This window comes from Quercus robur, chromosome 2 (genome assembly GCF_932294415.1).
Source record: "Quercus robur chromosome 2, dhQueRobu3.1, whole genome shotgun sequence".
NCBI lineage: Eukaryota > Viridiplantae > Streptophyta > Magnoliopsida > Fagales > Fagaceae > Quercus > Quercus robur.
Genome location: NC_065535.1, coordinates 14,498,989 through 14,511,236, shown reverse-complemented (window position 1 = coordinate 14,511,236; position 12,248 = coordinate 14,498,989).

Here is a 12,248-nt window from a genome sequence, read left to right as displayed (position 1 = left end):
TTTTATCACAGAGAAAGGAGCTCACTACTGATAAAGTGTTAGAAGTAGATTCTCGACACTGAGAAGTCACATTAAGCTTATTGACATTAAGCTTATTGGTATGAAGGAGGAATGTTGCATTAAGCACATAGTTTTCAAATCCGAACTGATAAAATACATAAACAAAATCCAACAAACTTAACCAAAATAATATTTAAAGAGGATAAAATATGGAAGATTTTTTTGTAATTTATTACAAAAATTATAAAATATCTCTTATAAAGAAAAAAGAAATCAACTAGTCAAGTGATGGGAAAGGTGATAATAAAGAGCGGAAGAAATTGTAGGATGGTTATCGAAAAAAGAGGGAGAGGCGTGACTTTTTGGGTAAAAAAATTTAAAATAGAAACCATTTCCATATTCCCAATATCAAATCCTGGTTCTGCTTTCTCTCTGGTAGAGCATTCTCAAGCATTCTAATCAGGTCTCAAATGTGACAAATGTCCAATATTTGATATATTTGACACATCAAACATAAAAATAGACTCTCATCAGGTATGTTAGGGTGTGTTTGTTTTAGGTGAAAATCACTTCTAAAAATGCTTTTCCGGAAATAAGGCTGTTTGGTTGGTCCAGAAAATTCTATTTTCTGAAAATTGAAATTCGTTGACCGAAAAAAAATGCCTTTGACCACGGAAATCATTTTACACTTCCATTTTCCTTTCAAAGTATTTCCGGAAAAGAGAGAGAGAGCACGCGCGCGCGAGAGGAGAAGAAACATTCCAGTCAGTCCGACGATCGCCGGCAAACTCCGAGCTCCAGTCCGCGCCGATCTCGCGAGCTCCAGTCCGACGACTGCGATCTCGCGAAGCACCGCGCCGATTAGTTCGCGAGATCGCGCCGTCGATCGCGATCTCGAATCGCGATCATTGATGATTTTTTTCCTGAGTTTGTCTTTTCCTTCTTCTTTTCCAAACACCATAAAATATTTTCCGGAAAATTTTTTGAAATGCAACCAAACACATGAAAATATTTTCCTTTCTGGAAAATGGAATATTTTCCGGAAATACTTTTACACGAACCAAACACAGCCTTAAATGTATTAAAATTATAGAACATGTTACAATATGCACTCATTTTTGAGAGCGTACGGATGAAAATGCCATTTCCGTTTATTGTTTTTTTATTCATCTTTCTCTCTCCTCTCTCATCACTTTGCATTTTTCTCTTCTCTCTCCCTCACTCTCTATCTCTTCCCTCTTAGTCCTCACTGCTCAAGATCTCTCTCATCTTTGCTCAAGATCTCTCGCCGCCTCCCCTCGCCGTCAACCTCCACAACCCTCACCGCTGACCTCCACAGCCCTTGCCGCCGACCTTTAGATCTCTTAATCGGGTCATAGGTGTGATATTTGGGATGGGTTTCGATGTGTGGGTTTTGGGTTATTGATTGATCGGTTGGGTTGGGATTTTGGGCCGGTGGTGGTATCGTGGTTATGGCAGTTGTTGGTTGAGTTTTGGGCCGGCGATGTTTATGGCTGTAGTGGGTGGTTGTGTTTGTGGTTGTAGTGGGTTTCGATGTGTGGGTTTTGGGTCATCGATTGATCGGTTGGGTTGGGATTTTGGGCTGGTGGTTGTGGCGGTGGTTGGTTGAGTTTTGGGCCAGCGATGTTTGTGGTTGTAGTGGGTGGCGGTGTTTGTGGCTGTAGTGGATTTCGATGTGTGGGTTTTGGGTCATTGATTGATTGGTTAGGTTGGGATTTTGGGCCGGTGGTGGTGTCGTGGTTGTGGCGGTGGTTGGTTGAGTTTTGGGCGACGGTGTTTGTGGCTGTAGTGGGCCGGTAGTGTTTATTAAAGATTTTGAGTTTCTTTTTCTTTTTCTTTTCTTTTTTGTTGAGGTTTTTTTATTTGAAATTTGTTGGAGATCCAGTGATTGTGATTTGGTACGGAATTTGTTGTAGTTTGTGGAGGTTGATTTGCCGTTGCCTTTGGTGGTTTGTGGAGGTTGATTGTGATGGTAGTTTAATGTGTTGGAATTTGTTTAATATTATTTAATGTGTTGGATATATTATTTTAATGTATAGAATTGAAAAATAGAAGATGTGATAAATGGTGAATTGTAAAATGATGTGCTAAAATGATAAAGTAGGTTTTTGGTGTGTCAAAATGGCATTTTTTATGAAAGAGCTAATGAGAATGCTCTTAAGACTTTCAAATGTTATAAATGCTATTTTTTAGCATCTAAACCTCAAAAAACCCTTTCCATCAAAACTGGTATATGCTATAAAATTTACAATCTTGCTATAGTGCACTCTCATTTTTTAGAGTGCACTGTAGCTGTACTGTAAAATAAAAAATGATTTTTTATTCACCCAATGGCCCTTTCTCATTTTTCATTCTTTTTTCTCTCTCACTTCTTTCATCTCTGTTCTCTCTCCATGGTTCATGGTCTGTTGTGCTCATTGCCAATCTCTGCTCGTCGCTAGTCTCTGCACGTCGTCGGTCTCTGTCGTCGATCTCTGCTTGTTGTCAATCTCCCTGCTCTCAGTCACTTGATCTCTCTACTCTTCATCTGCAACGTCGCTAGCACGTCGCCGATCTCTCTACTCTAGGTCACTCGATCTCTCTACTCTTTGGTCGAAATGTCGCCAAGTTATTGCTGCCTCTGATTCGCCCTCCCACTCACCCTCACCGGTTTAGATCTATGATTATCTCTCTCTCATGCCTTGGGTTCCGATTTGCAGGTTGTGGGTTTGTACAGGGGTTCTGATGTGGGCATATTTTGGTGAGTTTGTGATTTGGTTTTGGGTGATGTAAAATGCACTCCCCCCTAAATCGAGGGTTTTACATGAAGTCGCCATTTATTTAATTTAAAAGGAAAAACAAAAAAACCTTTAATGAAAAATACTGTTGTTGTATTAATGTATATGACAATTTACATCAAATTTTGTAACAAAAATTTACAATGCTTTTTGTCGTAGATACAATCTAAGAAAAGTAAATTACATTACTTTATTTCCTAGTTACATTATAAAAAAAAGTAAAATTGTATATACAAAAGCATAGTCTAGAATCCTTGGTCTTGGTTCGGAGGCTAATTTACGAGATGGGAAGGGATTAAGCACCCATCTCGCCTGGTAAAATCGGTCTCCTAGGTTAAGGTGGCCAATGTTATGTCATGTCAAACAAATACAAAGAATATGTCATATAAACATGTGATTTGTAGGAATTGTAAATAAATATGTGTTAGGGGAATTAGGCATAAGGAGAAACAAACAAAAATAAAAAATAAAAAAACTTGTTAGATAACAATTTTGATGTAAAAGAAAATGAAGGCAATGGCATGTTCATCCAAGAGATCAATGTAAATAAAGAATTCCTGGCCTAGACATGTTCATCTAAGCATGTGAAGGGAAAAGAAAATTGTCATGTTATTTGTCATCAACATAATTGCAAAGAGAAACAAATAAAAATAAAACCTTTAAGCATATTTGATCATTCGAGCAATTATGAAGAGAAGTAAAGGAAAAACCCTAGACATGTTTATCTAGACAAAATCAAAATACTTTGACATGTTTGCTCAAGCACTTAAAAAAGTAAAACAACTACCCAGACATGTTCATCTAAGTATTAAAGAGAAAGTTGTGTTTTAGCCTAGAAGTGCTCATCTAAGCATTCAAAAGAAGATTGTGTATTAGCCTAGAAGTGTTCATCTAAGCATTCAAGAGAAAATTGTGTATCACCTAGAAATGTTCATCTAAGCATGTAAGAGAAAATCAGTAAGACATATGGGCATGTTCATCCAAGCATAGCATAAAAGAAGTGAATAATGATTTGTAAGCATTTATTCTAGCATGTATAAAGAATTAAAAAAAAAAAAAAAAAACACAATTAACTACTTACCAGCATAAATTAAAAGGGGGAAGTGATCACTTAAAGGGTTAGGGAGAAAGCAAAAAAGTACTAAATTACAACCAAAGTAAGAACAATAGTTGCTCAACAGCTTTTCTTTTCTGCTTTCTCACTAGCTTTCTAGAAGGAATTCGGGGTCCAAAAAATAGAAGAAGTCTTCTCTATTTATAGGGGGAGGGATGGCTTAGCTTTAAAGCTAAGTTATTAGCTTTCTTCTGAAGCTAAGGGAGGAGATAACCTGATTAAATGAGCTGAAACGGGTTTGGTATTGATCCCCATTCAAATTTTGAAATGATGTTGCACCTGCTTCGTATTTTGGCTCTAATTTTCCGCTAAAAATTCCAATTGATTCTAGATGGGTTTTTTTTGAAAGGAAATTCAATCATCTACAACTTTTTCAGAAATAGAGAAAGCCAAATTTCAACGTTATCCATGCCAAAAATTGTGTTTCAAATTGCTGCTGAAAATAGTAACGTCTTTTGAGCATTTTTGAATTTTTTCATAGGATGTATCTGTTTCTTTATCCAATTTATTTTTCAAAAATCTTTCTTCTGAAGCAAAGGGAAAGGATAAGTCTATTAGATAGGCTTGAACAGATTTGATGTTGAACCCATTTGAAATTTTGAGAGAAAATTGAAGATAATGCTGAATTTGTGTTATCTTCTGCACCTGTTTCATATTTTGGCCATAACTTGATGCTCAAAATTCCAATTGATTCGGGATTGATGTTTTCTGAAAGGAAATTTAATGCTCTACAACTTTTACAGAAATAGAGAAATCCAAATTTCAACGTTTTTCTGACCAAAAATGCGATTCAATTTACTACTGAAGATTATGACCTTTTTTTTGAGCATTTTTCTGTTTTTTTGAATTTTTCATGGATCATATCTCCAGAATTTTTTTTTTTTTTTTAAAAAAAAAGAGCAGATAAGATGCCATAAAGAAAATTTTTTATTATTATTTCTTTTAAAAAAATGAAATAAAATGAAATCCAATCAAAAATCACACTTAATTAATTTCAAATTAATTATTGTGAGAACCAATCAAAATTAAGTGTTTAGAATAGGATGTGATCAGGGCCATTGTATAGGTGAGCTATGATCATTGAAAGTTGTTTGTATGATAACTTTTGATCAGGTGGTCCGATCAAAATCCATGACATACCATTATGATCATTAGAACATCAAGATTTGTTTTGTATCACAAATCTAAAGATCTACCAGTTGGTTAAATACAAGTTGTAAAATTAGGTGTCTACATGTGGTGGGTGTGTGATTTGGTTTTGGATGGGTATGATTTGTGGTGGGTTTGCTGGTGGCAGCAATGGTGGATTTTTTTTTTTTTTTTTTTTTTTTTTTTTTTTTTTTTTTTTTTCAGCTGTGGATGTGGTGGTTGTGGGTGGATGTGAATGTGGAGGTGGGGGCTTCTTTCTGCTGTGATTTTTTTTTTTCCTTTTTTTGTTAGTGGTGGTTGTGGTATGGTTGGGTGATGGGTTTTGTGGTGACTGTTGGTAGTGTGATGCTGGCGGTGCTGTGAGAAAGAGAGAGACAGGAGAGAGAGGTTGTGGTATGGTTGGGTGATAGGTTTTGTGGTGACTGTTGGTAGTGTGATGCTGGCAGTGCTGTGAGAAAGAGAGAGATAGAGGAGAGAGGAAAAATAAAAAATTATTGAAAAATAATAAATAAACAATATTTAAATGAAATGGTTAAAAAAATAGAAGTTTTGATATAGGTTGTATTGTAAAGTGGTGTGTTATATGTTATAAAATTGGGTTTTGAGATGGTAAATGCTACATTTTTTAGAATTGTTAATGGGAATGCTCTTACTTTGTTTACTCTGCCAATTCTATATCAGTTTCCTTCTCTATTTCTCTGTTACTTTGTTCTCTCTATCACTCTTGCCCCTCTCTCTCTCAGTCTTTCATCTCCAAACAAGTAGATTGATCCTTCAAAGTTCAAATGGTTAGATCAAGTAATGGTAGAGCTTCTGATGGTGGACAAACGAGATCAAGACTGAGAATTTTTAGCAAAATTTTGTGGGAAGAAAATTGGAAAAACCGTGCACGGTTCAACAAACCATATGGTTAGATCATGATTTAGATGGTTCATTGCAAAAGAGAGAATTCTGGTTTTTTATGCTTAAAAAACCATAATGGTGACCGATTTTTGGCTAATCCGGTCCGACCGTATGGTCCGGTCCAATTTTAATAACCTTGGTTAAGCAAAGTTGTCGGTAATAATAGCAAGTTGTGCTACTCCTCTTGGTGGTTTATGACCACACAATAAGTTGCTATGTTGGCTTTATAAATGTAACAAGCCTTTTGATAATTTTCTTGTAATAAGATAGTTTCCTAAAATGATTTTTGATTGGTAAACTGCTTTGTTATTTTTGGACCAATTATATATGCTAAGTACATGGTGTATGTGTTCTCAAAAAAAAAAAAAAAAAAAGAAGAAGAAGTTACATGGTATGTATTCCATAAATTTGTTAGTATTGTTATTCATAAATGATTTTTTTTCTAAGTAAAATTGTAAAGGTTTGTGAATTTCAGAAAGTTTAATTGGTAAAGTTTCTGATGGTTGAATAAGAATTATAGAGTCCTGTAGGGACACGATTTGCGTTGGACCACAACAGGGTTGGGTTCGCACGTAAATGAACCCGTGCAATATCATTTGTAGAGAGTGGGATCGAAAGGCTAAGCCATGTTTATTCGGCTGTGGATCTGTCAAGTTGTTCATACATGATCTCGAGGTGTTCACCCCTTTTTGGTCCTTTTTCTTTCCGGAACCCCCCCTCTTCTTTAGGTTGCAAACTTTCCTTTTATATTAGCATGCATTCAATTTCCTTCGTCCACGTGTAGGGTCGAACTTTCCTAGCCTGACACTTGTCCCATCAGCTTAAGACCTGAGTTGTTGGGAGTGGTTGAGTAGGCTAAAGAGACACGACTCTGTGAGAGACAAAGCTCTGTTTAGGGCAGGTAGTTTGGGCAGCCTTTCCTAGATATTTTAGATTTCTTACAAGATTATCCCTATACCGCTTTTACCCCTTTCCTTAATGTAGCTCTGGGCTAGCCGAGGGCTGTACCCTCCTCGGCGGCTTCTATGGCCCATTGGTGCTTTGCGTTTATTGGGCTGGGATTACTATCCTCCTCGGCCTGGGCCTTAAGTATTCCTGTGAATAGGTGGATCTGGCCCATCTGTCGTCGGGCCCCACAATAGCCCCTCAAAACCCTGCTATCCAACTCCTCGGTTGGAAAGGTGGGTTTTGATGATACCGAGACTCTATTGCGGCTCATTAAGTTCGGCCCTTAATCTACGTCAGCAACTTCTCACCTCCCCAAGGAATGCGCCGGTCTACGAGGTACTTCCCTTGACTTACGCGTGATGCGTTTATTCCGTTTGGTTAGCCGTAGTGCGCTTTTAATGTCTTCCTTTTACGAGGCCTCTTAAATCTAGCGGTTATGGATAGCTTGGAGAAACGAAACGGTTTTGCACTTACTAGCAGACCTCTTAAAGGATCGGAGCGTGTCACGTACCCTCGTCTTTTTTCCTATATAAAGAAAGAAGATAAGAAGGTGATTCCCTCATATGCGAATCCCTTAGACCTTTCTCAGAATCCACTTCTTCCCTCTGGTTATTCCTCAGTCGATAACACGTCCCCCATAGTGATCGACCATGAATGAATCCCTCCTTTCCCAAAAACACCATACCTTAACGAAACTTGAGATGGCTCGGTCGGGGCAAGGGTGGTGGAGACTCAAGGTTTGTCTCCCCATTCTTTTAGCCAAAATTCGAAGCAGGGGCTCGTCACATCCTATTTCCGATGTGGCCGAGTCAAAAACCTCCCTTGTCATCTCCATCTGCTCTCTCATGAGCATACCTAATATGGCTCCCTTTTTCCCTCTTTTGCTCCTTTTACTTTCTTTTCATTGCTTCTCTCTTCTTCTCCTCCTTCCCGCTCATGTCTTCCATCTTCTTTTTCCCTTGCTTTCTTCAGCAACAAGAGCTTGCTGAAGTGCTTCCATGTGTTCCAATTCTTCTTCCTTGTCCTTCATTATTTTTGTATAAGGGTCTTCTCCTGATGTGAACAGTACTGAGGCATAGATTTCAGAAAGACTTTGAAGGCGAATTCAGAAGACACCTGATGGTTTACTTATTTGTGTTACGGATGTTGTTACTGTTTTAGCAGTTCATTTTTTGTATTGGCTCATTTAAGCCCTACCTTGTAGGTTGTAACAATTTTTCATATTAATAAAAGTGATTGTTACTCTATTTCGTATGTCTTGTTTATATATTTTAACAAATGTGAATGCTCTGCTCGGCATAATAGTATAGCACTTCAATTAATAATAAATAAGGCCAAAGTAATCGTTGATAAAAAGATGCCACGATGGCTTTAATAAAATAATTATTCAACGTAGCAATCCGACCAGTGTGGAATGAGACTTATCTTAAAATTAGCCGTGATGGGTATTAAATGCTCCGATTAGATATAAGAAGTAGCTATCCGAGGACGTGTTACCCACCGGATGAATGGCCTCTTTAAGTTGACGATCATTAGGTTGTTCTGCCATCTCGATGATACGCGAGCCTTAACCTTTTCCAGTATTTATGCCGAGAAGTTTCTTCATTTGGGCAGTTGATTTCCCGGTCAGCCTGAGTCCGAGGACTTTGCAAAACCTGGGTTTTGTTCAGGACTTATGCGTTTTATCTTATGTACTTGATTTTTCCTTTTAGTTTGAGCCCAAGGACCATGCAAGCCTTAGGTTCTGTCCGAGTCCAATGTCCGCATTAGTACTTGGTTTTCCCTTTTAGCTTGAGTCCGAGGACCATGCAAACCTTAGGTTCTGTCCGAGACCTTGAGTTCAAATTTTCCCTTCCTTTGAGCATTTCCCGAGGTGCTTAACAGTGGTTGTTCTCGGCTATGGTCATTGCTCGGCGTCGGCCAAAGTACCTGGGCCCATACCCAAAGCGGGCCTGGGGCCACGAATCCACCTAGCCCCTGATTTAAGAGATATTTCTGCAACTTCTGGCCACGTGGTACTCTCTGATGTCACGGGGACCGAGGTGCACCTTTACGAGGCTCTCTAATCTTGTGGTTGCAGTTGATGTTGGAAGTTGAGCCAAGACTGTTTTGTCTGTAGCGTTTCTTGGGAAGCCACATGAGTTGACTGCCATCACCTTGTCTTTTCCAATAAATGGGAAGGAGAGAAAGTTGCTTTATATACGCACAAACCCTTCAGATTTTCTCCCACATCACAGCTTCCATATTCGGAGTTCTCCCTTCTTGGCATTACATGTTCAAAGTGAGGGTTGGGAAGAAAGAAATGTCTCCGCCGCAGAAGCGCCGTGTCTTCATGAGGCTTATAACAGTAAGGTATGGACACAGTAAGCACAAGTTCAGGAGAGTTTTCCATCTCCACCGAGGGAGAACGGCGTCTCTCCCTCTTTTAGCCAAAATCCGAAGCAGTCTCTGTTCATGCCAACACTTTGGTATGGCAGAAGAAGGGTTTTCCTCCATCAGCGCCTCTGCTCTGCGGCAGGTGTATATTTAGAGAAAGCCCCATCATCTTCAACTCCCTGCACCTTTTCTTCAACGGTGTCAGGTTCAAGTTGGGTCTTTTTGGCTGCCTGAGTTATGGGCAGGTAAGGGTGCGGGGGAAGAATAAGGTCTCGGAGCTGTAGCCAACCTTTCCTCCGACATACCTCCTCGGCTTTCTACAGCTTTCTTGTATTTTTCTTTTTCTTGCTTATGTAGTACTCATGTAGTAAGCTTTGACGTAGGCTGATTCCAGCTTTTCATTGTACGATGTACTACTTCTTCATCGTAATAAAAATAGCAGTTTATATACTTGTTTTTGGGTATGGTTCTTTTGGCACATCACCTCGTGAATGAGTGTACTCCCCGTATGTGCTTTCTCTCAGCGCTACTTAGGGCAGGAGCCCCTTGAAACACGATTCAACTCGTTCTAATTCGTTCTAACTTACCTATACTACCAGGCATAATAATAATTGACAATAAGTTAAATTCAGGAAACTAACCGAGGTATCGGTTGAACGTTCTGTAATAAGCGAGGGAATATCGTCTGAGGGTGACGATCTTTGATTAATTCATCCGAGGACACGACCAAGCGTTGCGTGACTTTGGTGGTGCTTTTGAAAACCCGTTAATCCATTCCATACTGGTCCCTTTAGTGTTAAGGGTTCAAAAGCAGACTAGAGAGTCCATGTAACACAGCTTTTCCTTTTAAGTAGTTGGTTTCCCCAGAGGCTTGAGTCCGAGAACCATACAAGGCCTTGGTTCTGTCCAAAACTTGTATGCTTCTTTTTAAGTAGTTGGTTTCCCCAGAGGCTTGGGTCCGAGGACCATGCAAGGCCTTGGTTCTGTCCAAAACTTGTATGCTTCTTTTTAAGTAGTTGGTTTCCCCAGAGGCTTGGGTCCGAGGACCATGCAAGGCCTTGGTTCTGTCCAAAACTTGTATGCTTCTTTTTAAGTAGTTGGTTTCCCCAGAGGCTTGGGTCCGAGGACCATGCAAGGCCTTGGTTCTGTCCAAAACTTGTATGCTTCTTTTTAAGTAGTTGGTTTCCCCAGAGGCTTGGGTCCGAGGACCATGCAAGGCCTTGGTTCTGTCCAAAACTTGTATGCTTCTTTTTAAGTAGTTGGTTTCCCCAGAGGCTTGGGTCCGAGGACCATGCAAGGCCTTGGTTCTGTCCAAAACTTGTATGCTTCTTTTTAAGTAGTTGGTTTCCCCAGAGGCTTGGGTCCGAGGACCATGCAAGGCCTTGGTTCTGTCCAAAACTTGTATGCTTCTTTTTAAGTAGTTGGTTTCCCCAGAGGCTTGGGTCCGAGGACCATGCAAGGCCTTGGTTCTGTCCAAAACTTGTATGCTTCTTTTTAAGTAGTTGGTTTCCCCAGAGGCTTGGGTCCGAGGACCATGCAAGGCCTTGGTTCTGTCCAAAACTTGTATGCTTCTTTTTAAGTAGTTGGTTTCCCCAGAGGCTTGGGTCCGAGGACCATGCAAGGCCTTGGTTCTGTCCAAAACTTGTATGCTTCTTTTTATTTGCTTGTTTTCTGGAGGTTTAGCTCCTTGAATAAGGTGGGGGAGCTGGCCTGGTGTTTGAAGCACCTAGGCCTGTCCGCGTCGTTAACAACGTGGAGCGTAGCCCCTAGTAAGAGCTTATGTTGGAATATTAGCAACATGTCGCCGGTGATATAGCCACCCTCATAGCCCCTTGTTCGCCACCGCTCGAGCTAACATGCAAGCCTCCCCACAGACGGCGCCAATTGTAGGGACACGATTTGCGTTGGACCACAACAGGGTTGGGTTCGCACGTAAATGAACCCGTGCAATATCATTTGTAGAGAGTGGGATCGAAAGGCTAAGCCATGTTTATTCGGCTGTGGATCTGTCAAGTTGTTCATACATGATCTCGAGGTGTTCACCCCTTTTTGGTCCTTTTTCTTTCCGGAACCCCCCCTCTTCTTTAGGTTGCAAACTTTCCTTTTATATTAGCATGCATTCAATTTCCTTCGTCCACGTGTAGGGTCGAACTTTCCTAGCCTGACACTTGTCCCATCAGCTTAAGACCTGAGTTGTTGGGAGTGGTTGAGTAGGCTAAAGAGACACGACTCTGTGAGAGACAAAGCTCTGTTTAGGGCAGGTAGTTTGGGCAGCCTTTCCTAGATATTTTAGATTTCTTACAAGATTATCCCTATACCGCTTTTACCCCTTTCCTTAATGTAGCTCTGGGCTAGCCGAGGGCTGTACCCTCCTCGGCGGCTTCTATGGCCCATTGGTGCTTTGCGTTTATTGGGCTGGGATTACTATCCTCCTCGGCCTGGGCCTTAAGTATTCCTGTGAATAGGTGGATCTGGCCCATCTGTCGTCGGGCCCCACAAGTCCAATCACCGTTTATACCAAAAACCGATTGGTGTTTTAGTCTAATGGTAAAAAACTATCACTAGGAGTAGATACCATAGATTGAGACTCTTTAAAAAATAAAAAATTGTAAAGGCTTAAAAGCTTAAAGTTTCACTAAAATAAAAATTATATCATACCATGTGAATAAAACTTAAAAAAAAAAAAAAAAAAAACATTATATATAAATATAACATAAGTGCTCAATATAAAATTCAATTTTTTTTTAATTATATAAAATTTATAGATCTTTCACCTACTAAATAATATATGACTTACATAAACAAAATTTATGACATTAAAAATCTAAAAAGAAATTGAATTAATAATTTTAGTTTAGTTATATTTTACATAATATAAAATATTTTGCTCACATTTTTAAGCAAAATAGCAAAAGCATATACATAACTACATATGAGTCTGTGTCTATTCATTTGTGATA